The following is an 11404-nucleotide window of genomic DNA, read 5'->3' as shown; positions in this document are numbered from 1 at the left end:
TAGTCCATAGCTGAGTGAGCGGACCGTTGCAGCTGAGTGTGCAGGGCGGAGTCAAGTCTATAACCGAGAAAGAAAATAATAAAGAGAAGTTTTATCATAACTCTGTGCATTTGTTCTTGGGTTAATACATGTATGTTATAAATTACAAATGTATTGTTTATTTACTGCATGCACTTGTAATACTGGTTTAATTTGCTAAGTATAACTTAACACATAGAAGTAGGCTAAGGTAATCAACTAATAGCAGAATACTAGTAAGGACTTGGGTAATAACAACGTTCGCCCCCTGAATAGGGCTGTGCGAAGGAAACATCTCATGCTGCGAGGTAAGGGAAAGTGCGCGTAGCGATGTGTGCGCAGGGTCGAACCATGGACCACTTGAACCCATCAGACATCTCCAGGGTGCGAAAACCTAGTTCTATCACCCTCCCATACTACTTCGGGTGAGACCTCAGTCCGCACTTCGTGGAATATTGCCGAGAGGGCGAGTAGTATCGGGATTTGTTTGGCTAAACCACCTCCAAACCTGGGTCAGGCCCCAATAATCCAACAAATGGTTTCATTGTCAAGACTCAAACCTGGGTCTCTCGGGTGAGAGCCGAGTATCCTAACCAGCTAGACTACAAAGGAATGAGAGTTTGATTTGGAGTGCGTGAAGGAGACATTCATGGAAGCTAAGAAGAGAATCACGGAGGCCTCCACTTCAGGTAGTAAAGACAAACTAGACTTAGAGATGGACCCATCAATGCTCACTACCTTTTTGGAGACATGCATGAAGCTACTGCATGATATCAAAGTGGTAAAAGGGTTGCAAGAACTCATCACTAGATGTACGAGACCTGGAGAACCGCACGTAGTTTGGAAGCTCAGAAAGCACGCAATGTGAATTGGGCAGGAGATGAGATTGACTGCGCAAATCAAGGAATATAAAATGGATCAAGTGATTTTGGATCTAGGATCAGACGCAAAAATTTTGCCAAAGCAGACATGGGAGCGCATGGGCAGGCCCGCATTGCAATGATCTCCTATTCAATTGAGAATGGTGAACCAACAAAAGATCATACCGATGGGAAGATTGCAGGGAATAATGGTAGATATCAAATCTGCGAGTGCACTTGCTGATTTCGAAGTGATAGATATTGTTGATGACAACAATCCTTATGCCGTTCTACTTGGAAAAGATTAGGCCACTGATATGAATGGAGTGATAAATCTAAAGAAGCGCAAGAAGATTTTTGAGAAAAAGTCACTGCATGTAGTGATACCCTTAGACCCTGAGGAAGGATCACACTACACAGAACTGGTCCATGACTGTGACAATGACGACGATTTAGACTATATCTACAAGATAACCACTTGGGAGAAGGATTGGGTGAATCCTATAGTGGATGGCAGGATTTCATGGGAGCGCGAAAGCTCTTGCACATCAGATTCGGATGAGGAAATAGAATGATCGCAGAATCAGTTACGTGAGGTAACCACACTTAATTGCAACATGATGATAAGGTCACTACACTGTGTAGCAACAGAGGCAAGAGACCTACCTATGTATGATGGATTGACCGGGGTAGATGATTTCCTGAACAAATTTGAAAGAGAAGTACTGGAACAACAACATTTCGACGCTTTGAAATGGGCACTGTGTGCTACGCCCGCAAGGTTGTGGGTTACACACCAGCAGAATTTGGACGACTGGCGGGAATGCAGAAGGATGATGCTCATGTAGTTTGGAAGGCCTCAGATGTGGATGAAATCCTGATATGATGGACAAAATAGCCTACGCCCCCACCTCTCCAGATGGGTACATGCATATGGTAGGCAAGCTGCACAAACGCACACCGTCCTCACAATAGGAAACAGGACCAACAAGCAGGAGCAGGAAAGATAAGGGGCACAAACAACGAAGTATGATAAGACCAAGCATGCCAAATATTATCTATGTAGAAGCCTTTGACAAAGTGTTCGAAGTATTGAATGCGGTCCACCATGCGAGACGCACTAATTGGGACTTGCACGTACCAACGGTTCTATGGGCTTATAGGACCATGTTCAAAACCCTGATTGCGCAAGAACTTCCAAGTTTGAGAACTATCACCATGAATTGGTTAGTCTGCTGCCTTGGCTTGGACCACATATCACCAAGTGGCATAACCAAGGTAGCGTGTTGTACGTGTTGAAGTGTGCAATGCTGAACACAACAATTAGAGGTGGGGATTCCACGCGAACCGTGGTAGAGGACAGAATGTAGCCCCACATGCGTGGTGCTACCACATGAATAGCCATAGGGAGGATATTCTTAGTGCTCCAGGCAGTTGGAATAGGGCACAGGATGATAAACTATCCTACTCGGGCGCTGCATGATATTGGGGATGCGCATAGAAGCAAAGAGTCACAAGGTCCGCGACCGCGCACGGAGGACTATGCTACCATGTGGATTGGCCAGAAAGTGACCATTGAAGTCACTATTCATGATGGGACATGCGACTTGAGGCTAAATGGAGTAGGCAGCGGGCATTTAAGACGTGATTTATGGGCAAGATTTGGGAAAATATGTTGCCAAGAAAGCATTAATGGACTGAAATTGGGGGGAACGATTGAATTTGAATTCAAAAGGCATTATAAAGCACAAAGGGCTGGCTAGCAAACAACACTTGGTCATTTGATAATTCAGCGATTGAGTAGATCCTTGAGCATTGTGAGCTGAGTGCTAATTGAGCTCCTGAATTTGCAAGCGCCAGATTATAGCCTAGTTACAATGACAGCTACTAAGGACGGTTTGGGCATAGAAGAGGTGAAAACGTAGGCCCTAACTATAGAAGACATTCTGAAAGGCACCAGGGTTGTGGCAGAAATCCCCAAATCACCACGTACGCCAAGGCCCAAGAAGGCTAAACAAGCAATGCCCCCCATATGCATGTCCCCAAGGAACCCACTACGCAACAAACTATCGATGGCAGAGAAGGGGAAAGTTGTCACGATAGAAATAGATGAGGAAGAAGATTTGCAGGCCCTTATCATCGTAGAGGAAGAAGAAGAAGGCATGGAGGAGGATATTCAACCTACACACTCTGCGACAAAGATGCCCACATATGTCCCTCCATAGAAAGGAAAGACCAAAGTGCCAAAGGACCTGGATGAAACCAAGAGTTCACTACAGACCACACTCCTTCCAGATGACATTGTGTTTGAAGGAACGCACCTGGGCCATGTGCCAACCATGAAGTTTGAAGATTGGGACCTCACTAACCACGAGAAGTTCCCTCACCTGGATACCGGGAACCTCATGAAGTAGAAAACTGCGAGGGGGGTGACAACGTTAGAGCCACAGAAGTGGCTGCGCGGTGTGGAAAAGACTGGGCTGCTGAACTTACTATGGATGCCGCATTTCCACCGTGCGACAATCACCATTTTCATCATCAGGCAGCTTCTTTTCCTGTTGCATGATGGGTATTTATGGCTGGAGGAGCTTATCCCCATCACGACAGACCTCATTCACCGCATTTCCTCGCTCCCCTACAAATGGAAGGACCCCGCAACCATAGTAGAATGAAAGGGCAATTATTTGGCCCTGGTGGAGGCCATGAAGACAAAGTACAAGCTGGAGAAGAAAAAGAGGGGCTACGCCATCTCCAACATCAAGGAAAAAGTGATACACGTAGCAACCCAAATCCTTGCTGACAAAGTTACATGGAACTGTCGCGGTGACGAGGTACTGGCGTTGGTGGTCTCACTGGCCGAGCAGTGCATGGAGGGGGTCCAGTTTAATTGGTCTGAATTCCTCTACGCAAAATTTTTGAAAAATTGTCGCGAAGCCCAGGAGAAGGGTAAAACCTTCCACTATGCGTGGTTGTTACTATCCATAGTGCTCATAGTAGGGGAACTGCCAGAGGACAATCAATTCCTTAGCATTGACAGAGAATTACCAGAGGCCGCGAAGTACGCTTTGCTCTAGGCCATGAAGGATGCGAAAAGGATCATGACAACAAGGTCTTCTAGGTGCTCATGGAGATGAACTTTCAGATGTGGATCAACCGGAAGCTGCATTTGTCACCCACGGTGTATAACAGTCTACAGAGTTTTGTAGACTTTAAGGCCGCTATGCATAACATCTTTATTAGGGTGGGAAAAGATCCAGTGAAGCAATGGATGAAGCTACCTTTTGTAGCCATTGATGATGCCATTTTTACTATCTTGGAAGCCTGGTCCCTGGAATGGCACGCCCCAGATCTCACAGAACTCGAGAGGGTGGTAGCATAGAAGAATAAGGGCGATGACAAGCTGCATGTCACACAGTTGGCCAAGAAAAGATAGAAGGAAATAACAACAGCTGAAGAATATGCAGCGCGAGAAGTGGCATAGAAAGCTGCCGAGAAGAAAAAGGCCACAAAAGCAACAACAGCATAGGAGGTAGAGGAAGCAACCACGGAGGTAGACGAGGGCCAAGCAATGCCCTCACAGGGGCAGGAGGTAGAGGAAGTAGATACAATAGAAGGGAGCAAAGACCCGAGGACCGTGCCCACATAGTTGAAGTGCCCACACATGACAGAATGAGTAGGGTTAAGGAAGAAGGTCAAGGCCTCGAAATTGGCCATTAACCTAATCACCCTAACCAAGGGTGATCTGCATGACATCAACGAAATGGTGCGTTATGTCACAAACAAGGCCCTTCAGTATTTAATGCAAAGAATCACCCCAGAATCATAGGTCTCGGAACAATGGATGCAGTAGATTCAGCAAGCAGCAGCTCAGTGCGCTGCGGACCTCAGTACAGTTTGAGAACAGTTGGAGGGACTCCACACCAAGATCACCACACCGATAGAGTGACTCGAGGGAGAGTCACGATGTTTGTGTTGGGGGCCTATTGGGCATGGAATCCCCCCAAGGCATGTTTTGGGGCTCAAAGCCTAAGTTTTGACCCAATATTGTTGTAAAGACTCCGCGAATTACGGGCACAGAGCGTGAAATGTATGATAGAGTCACAGGGTTGTCCGCCCTAGTTTTGTAATGAAATGTCAGCCTACCCATGGTCCACGGACCATGGGATTGTAGAAATAGAGTGAGGCTCTAAGTGTAAAAGATAACGAAGTAAGAAGGAAGCAAGAAGATAGGGTCTAAGTGACTAAGTGTGTCTTGGGTTGTATAGTAGGAGAAGGCTCCGCAGTTGAGTGCAGAGAGCCCTAGTAGTACGCAGCTGAGTGTGCGGACCGCTACAACTGAGTGTGCAGGGCAGATTCGAGTCTGTAACTGAGAAAGAAAATAATAAAGAGAAGTTTTATCATAACTTTGTGCATCTATTCTTGGGTTAATACATGTTTGTTATAAATTACAAATGTACTGTTTATTTACTGCGCACCTGTATGACTGATTTAATTTTCTAACTATAACTTAACACATACATGTAGGCTAAGGTAATCAACTAAGTGGAATACTAGTAATTACTTGGGTAATAACAACATTCAGCCCCTGAATAGGGTTGCGCGAAGGCAACATCTTAGGCTGCGAGGTAAGGGAGAGTGCGTGTAGCGACATGCATGCAAGGTCGAATCGCAGACCACTTGAACCCATTAGACATCTCCAGGGTGTGGAAACTTGATTCTAGCACCCTCCCATACTACTTCAGATGAGACCTCAGTCCACGCTCCATGGACTGTTGCTGAGAGGGCCAGTAGTACTAGGATTTGTTTGGCTAAATCACCTCCGAACCTGGGTCAAGCCCCAATAAGCCAACATGGTGCCAAACTTGGAATACAACACCTGCATGGTTGTCTTAAGGGGCAATAATTCATCTAGTATTGCCTTCTTCAACTCTTCTTGGGTGGATACTATAACCAGTTCTCCTCCCCACTTGGTCGTCTATAACTTCTTAGCCATTCGCTCATTCTCAACTATCAAGAAGTGAAAACTCGAGCTAGTGGCTTTGGCATATGCTCTGGTAGCATCGACCAATGCTGTTGGATGCTTGTACACATCAGATATGATCACTCATTTCTCAAACTACATAGGAGATGTGTTGTCATCCAGAGTTGACACTCTGTGATATTGCACAACTCTATGTTGGGACTCATCGAATGAGATGTTGTGCATCTCTCCCTCCGGATTATCTCCAAGGATTTCAGTGTCTCCTTGGTCGCTTGGGACTTGTTATCTCAAAATCAGGCCCTGGAAGGCTGCAGACCAGGAAGACTTCAAGTAACTATTTCAAACCAACTTTTGGCTGAGGCTTAGCCTCCTCAACCTGAGAGGGCTCTCTCAAAGGTTAATGATTTTGATAAAGATTAGATGGCTAACTCTATGAAACAAGTATGAAAAATATGAATGGTGGAAACACATTAAACAAAACTATCCATTGGGCTTATGGAGTCAACAACACCTTAATATAACAATGAACTCAACCTTACATGGAAGTCAGGGCATTCAGCGTTTAAATATTCAGAACATAAACTCATATGGGACACACAGTTTATGCATGTATACAGGAAGTCAGAGCACATTCAGTGAATTCTGAGTGATTATACATCCATACCACTGTAAGAATTAAGAAAAAGGACAACATCACATATTCTGAACATGAAAAACCCTTCATGAATCCTGAGAAGCAAAGTCAAGCATCTATTATTGAAAATGAGTCATACATATGCCAAATACAAGCTTTTCCATAAAGATTTCCAACCCCTTGTACATCAGCTCTTCTGCTATATATAGAGCTCTTTACACAACTTAGATTCCTCCTCCAGCATGAGGGAAATTCGAATTCATCCTACTATGACACCTATTGATACTCAAAACTAACTATTAAATGCAAATGACACCTAACTAGCAGTCCTAGAGACCTAATACAACTAGGAGTGTAACTCCTTATCATGATTCAACAACCTTATCTAAGCATTTAAAGCATTATTTGACAACTTGCAACCTCAAGGAGTCGAATTTGATGAAGCCTCCCACGTGGTCACCCAACTGCTGATGACAAACCCTAGAAATTAGGGAAAATGTTTCCCTGTTTTTAGGTTTAGATCCTTGAAAATTGCAAAGCCTTTATCTCTTCATCCATGAAACATATTATGAAACTGAAGGACATTTTTGTATCCCATGTTGTCTAGAACAAAAACCTCTCCTGGTTTTTTAAAACATTCCTCCAGCTGTTCAGAATCTGTCCTTGAAAAACACGTGTCAAACAGGAAACTGTCCCTTGCTCTGTTCTGGCTGAAAAATAGGTCTTGGGATAGAGGTCATAACTTCTCGTAACAAATGTATTTGTAAAACCTGAAGGAGGTTTTTGTGAACCAATACGTGCTTAACAAAAACCTCTCTTGGTTTTTGAAACACTTTTTCTACCGCCGAGAATGTGTCTTTTAAAAACAGGTGTAAAACAGAGAAATAAGCTTGTAGAAAACTGCACCTACAGCAGTTTCGTAGCGCAAGTTTGGTCCTTCATTTCTCCCAGATCATAATGGATTTGAAGAAAATGGAAGAGTTTTTTGTACTTTAGTATCTTAGGAACAAAAACCTCTTTCAATTTTCAGATATGAGTTTTCAACTGCTGAGAAACTCTTCTAGAAGTTGACTAGTAAAAACAGGGAAACAAAACTCCTCCTTTTTAGAGTTTCATTCTTATGCTCATCTTCGAATCCTTCTGCTGACCATGCTGTCTCTTTAATCACATGAAATGAATTCAATCAACCATAGACTCTGCTCAAATACTTGTGCTAAGACAAAACTTCCTTAATGGTGCCCGGAACATTATGAATCAATACTAGCTATGAAATAATGACCATTTTCATAACATAGACTTTAGAGTTCATGGATGTCCTTCCTGTCCTTGTTTTTCCCTTGCTTGATGTTTATACCTTGTAATTAGTCCCTTTCAGCTGCCCATCCTCAAAAATATATCCTTTTGTCTTACAAAAATGATCCATCAAAGCACAATATGCAGCTACAGCAGTTTCGTAGCGCACTACGAAACTGCTGTGCATTAGGCATGCTGTGTAATTTCAAAAATGCAGTTTTAATGCCAAAACTTGACCATCTTGAGCTTCTTTATCTTGAAATGGCTTTCTCCACATGTCATGAAGCTTGTTCAAAACTGAATATAATAAACACCATTCTTGAAGGAAAACCTTCAAAATGTAATCTATATCAAAATTTAGGATTACCTTACATGCCTTGCTTGAGCCTTCAAAGAACTCTGATGTATGCTGACCATGAGTTTGCCAAGTGCTTCTTATTATGCATGAAAGGAGCATGAGAATAACCAAGACCAATTCTCCCTTACCTTACCCTTTTCCTTTGAAATATTTTCAGTGATAACAGGACTTTCTCCGCTTCTAGATCTGGTGAACCTGGTGGGTCGACCTCTTGGTGGTAAGGAATGAGGTCGATGTCTTGCTCTAACTCCTATTTCTCCATGTCTATATCCATCTGCTCAAGTGCTTGTTCAATCTCTTGAGCAAAGTCTTGCTGCTACAACCGCTCACCCTGTATCTGTTCGGATGAGTCTACTACCTATACGGGCATAGTTTCATATGTTTGTACATGTTACGCCCCCTGTTGTACCTATTCTTTTTGCGCTTCCTTTACCTGTCTGCGTAGCTCCTATTCCTTCCGGAGTTGCCCCTTCAACTCATGGAACTCCTTCTCTGTTTCCTCCATTCTTTGTTTTTCTCTTTGCCTTTGCGTGTTCCTCCTATTGTGTTGTTGCCTCTTCACCTCTATTACCAAAGTTGTTTTTTGCACAAGTGGGTCTGCTTATAACTTGCAGCTTTGCTCTGCGTCTACATTGTCGACAATCTTCCTCTTGCCTTTGTCGCACGCTAGTATGTTTACCTTTACTGTTTTTGCTCTCCTGGATGCCACTTCATGCTGCTTTGATAACCATTCCAAATCGATATCGACTGGTTCATTGGGCCTAAAGAAAATGTAACAATATCTCCATGGGTCCTCCTTCGTCCAATGACATGCCCCATGGATCCACTGAAACTGTACTCTCACACAATGACCTTTTGCAAAACCATGCGGGTCAAACGGATTGTAGCTTTAGGAATAGAAAATATATTTCTTGATTTCCTCTACTCCGACATCTGCATGCTTGAAATTATGTATCTCTTTGTTGATGGTGCTAGACCCGCCAACATTAAGGGGATCACCACGGTATGAAGTCTCAACTAGACCTCACATCGTTTGGTGTGGGAATCCCATCTGGTATGATGGCTCGATTTCCATTGTCTTAAGGATTTTCCTCAACTATTTCTTGTCAGCACAGGAGAGTGGTTCGCTTTATCTTTGAGAAGTGAGGTTCGTGTGCCTGGTGAGTGTAAGTGTACTTGTGTCAATGCTTCTTTCACTATGAGGGGAAGAAGGTGAAGGTGAGTTCTAGGTTGAAAGGGATTAGTCCCAACTTGGCTAGGAACACACAACAAAAAGGACATACACAGCTTCCGATGGATCAGTCCACTCAGATGCTGCAGTCACAACATACAAGGTAAGATAACACGTATAAAAATATTGGATCAGTCTAAATGAGTGCAATGGTTGTTACAACAAGGTTCATGTGAAGGGTCTCTCTGATGTCTGGCAGAGCAGTCAACACGGACGAGACAACATTAGCAGCATATATAACACATTTCCATTAATAGATTATGCATTACAACAAATGAATCCGTTCAGATGTAGAACACAGGTTAAATCAACATGCATTACAAGTGTTAAAGATCAGTCTTAAAAATATACAATACATGTGTGAAAACGTGTTGGCTTGTTAGCAGGCTTCTAAATTAAGAGAAAGTTGCAAGAAACATCGTTACACCATACATAACTAACCCCGTCAGTGGGGTGTTGGAGCTACTACTTACTCCTGAAAGAAAATATTATAGACTCTCTTGACTATGTGGGAGGAGATGAAGTGAAAATTCCTTTCATGTACAAAAGAGGGGGGTATTTATAGCCAAAGGGTGAAACTAACCCTTGTGGTTGTTCAACTACCCTCATGACTGTTCGATTTCCATGACTTTTTGACTTACATGACTCTATGTTCAACAAGTGGGTCTCTTGGACTTCCACGTTACATCACATTGATTGAAAACAAGCCCATAGTGTAGATGTGGGCAACATGACTCATGAATTGACTCGACTTGACTTGACATGATAATGCTGGTACATTCGTGTTGTTGCTGGAGTGCCTGTCGAGCTAGAGTGCTATTGAGTGATAGATGTTTTCATGGTGTATCATAGCTTCACCTCCACATGGTGAAGTGCGCAGAGTCTTTGATGATCCTTGGTTCGCTTGATGAAGCTTTAGAATTTTGTTCCTTGCTTTAATGCTAGAAGGCTTGACAGGCTCACTTGTTCATGAAGGTGCATGTTCGTCATGTTTTTCCACTTCACATGCTTCGTTCATTCATCCATTGGTGAACCTCTCCAACTACATGTGATCCCTTTGTTCATCCCCTTCATCATCTTGACATGTTTTTTGGTGTACTTGTACCTGCAGTCACTCATGACGAGACGACATCAAATCCAAAACCTCCTAGTCTACCATGACACATGATCATTCGAATGCAGGTGACCGAGAGAGGCAGCAAGGCTGTGATGGAGGATGATGGCTCCGGGTAACTACTGATGAAAACTGTGCAAGAGTCACTGAGGGATGGAGATCGACAATCTGAGTTGACAGTGACTGTCTGCAAGGTCTGGCTCGGTTGGGAGGAAAAATTGCACAAATTTCGGGAGGGACTGTCTGGGATATAGGAGGGAAAGGCAGGCATGCTCTGTGCATTTTTCAGAATGAACAGTCAGCATGGGCCAGACAGCGAGATTTGTGAAATTTTCCAGAGGAACGGGCTGGGCTGCATGAAGGGTCAGCAGGAAGGGATTGCACAATTTTTCTGGGGAACTTCCCGGGAGACTGGCACCCAAAACTATGCAATTCTGGGAGGGAACTTCCAGTTGCTTGGCAGGGTCACTGGAAGCTAGAACTATGCAATTCCTAGGGGGAACTTCCAGTTGGCTACTGGGGTCACTGGTAGCAGAAACTACACAATTCCTAGAGGGAATAGGCAGTCTGCTACTAGGAGTTGATGGCTGGGAAAACTGCACTAAGGCCGAAAGGTTGACTTGCTGAGATTCTTTGCACAAATTTTGAGCTGAGTTGACTCATGGGAAGTGGGAGGCCTACTCATGAGCACTATGTAATTTCTGAGATGAGCAGTCGGTCGATTTTCTGGGTGGCCAACATGATTGTTGCTTGAGTTGCTTGTGGGCAGTGCTGCTTGAAAGAAATAGCTTGGTGCTTCTGCACAATTCTAGTTGAGAGTTGATCAAGTCGAAAGTAGGGTGATGGTTCGGCTATCAGTGAGGAGTCTGGTCGTCAGAACTTCAAAAAAAATGACTAAGTGTGTGAACAGTAGAA

Source organism: Pinus tabuliformis, chromosome J (genome assembly GCF_031772625.1).
Source record: "Pinus tabuliformis cultivar Carrire ecotype Pingquan chromosome J, CPIR1, whole genome shotgun sequence".
NCBI classification, from domain to species: Eukaryota; Viridiplantae; Streptophyta; class Pinopsida; order Pinales; family Pinaceae; genus Pinus; species Pinus tabuliformis.
Note: the sequence above shows the minus strand (reverse complement) of the source record.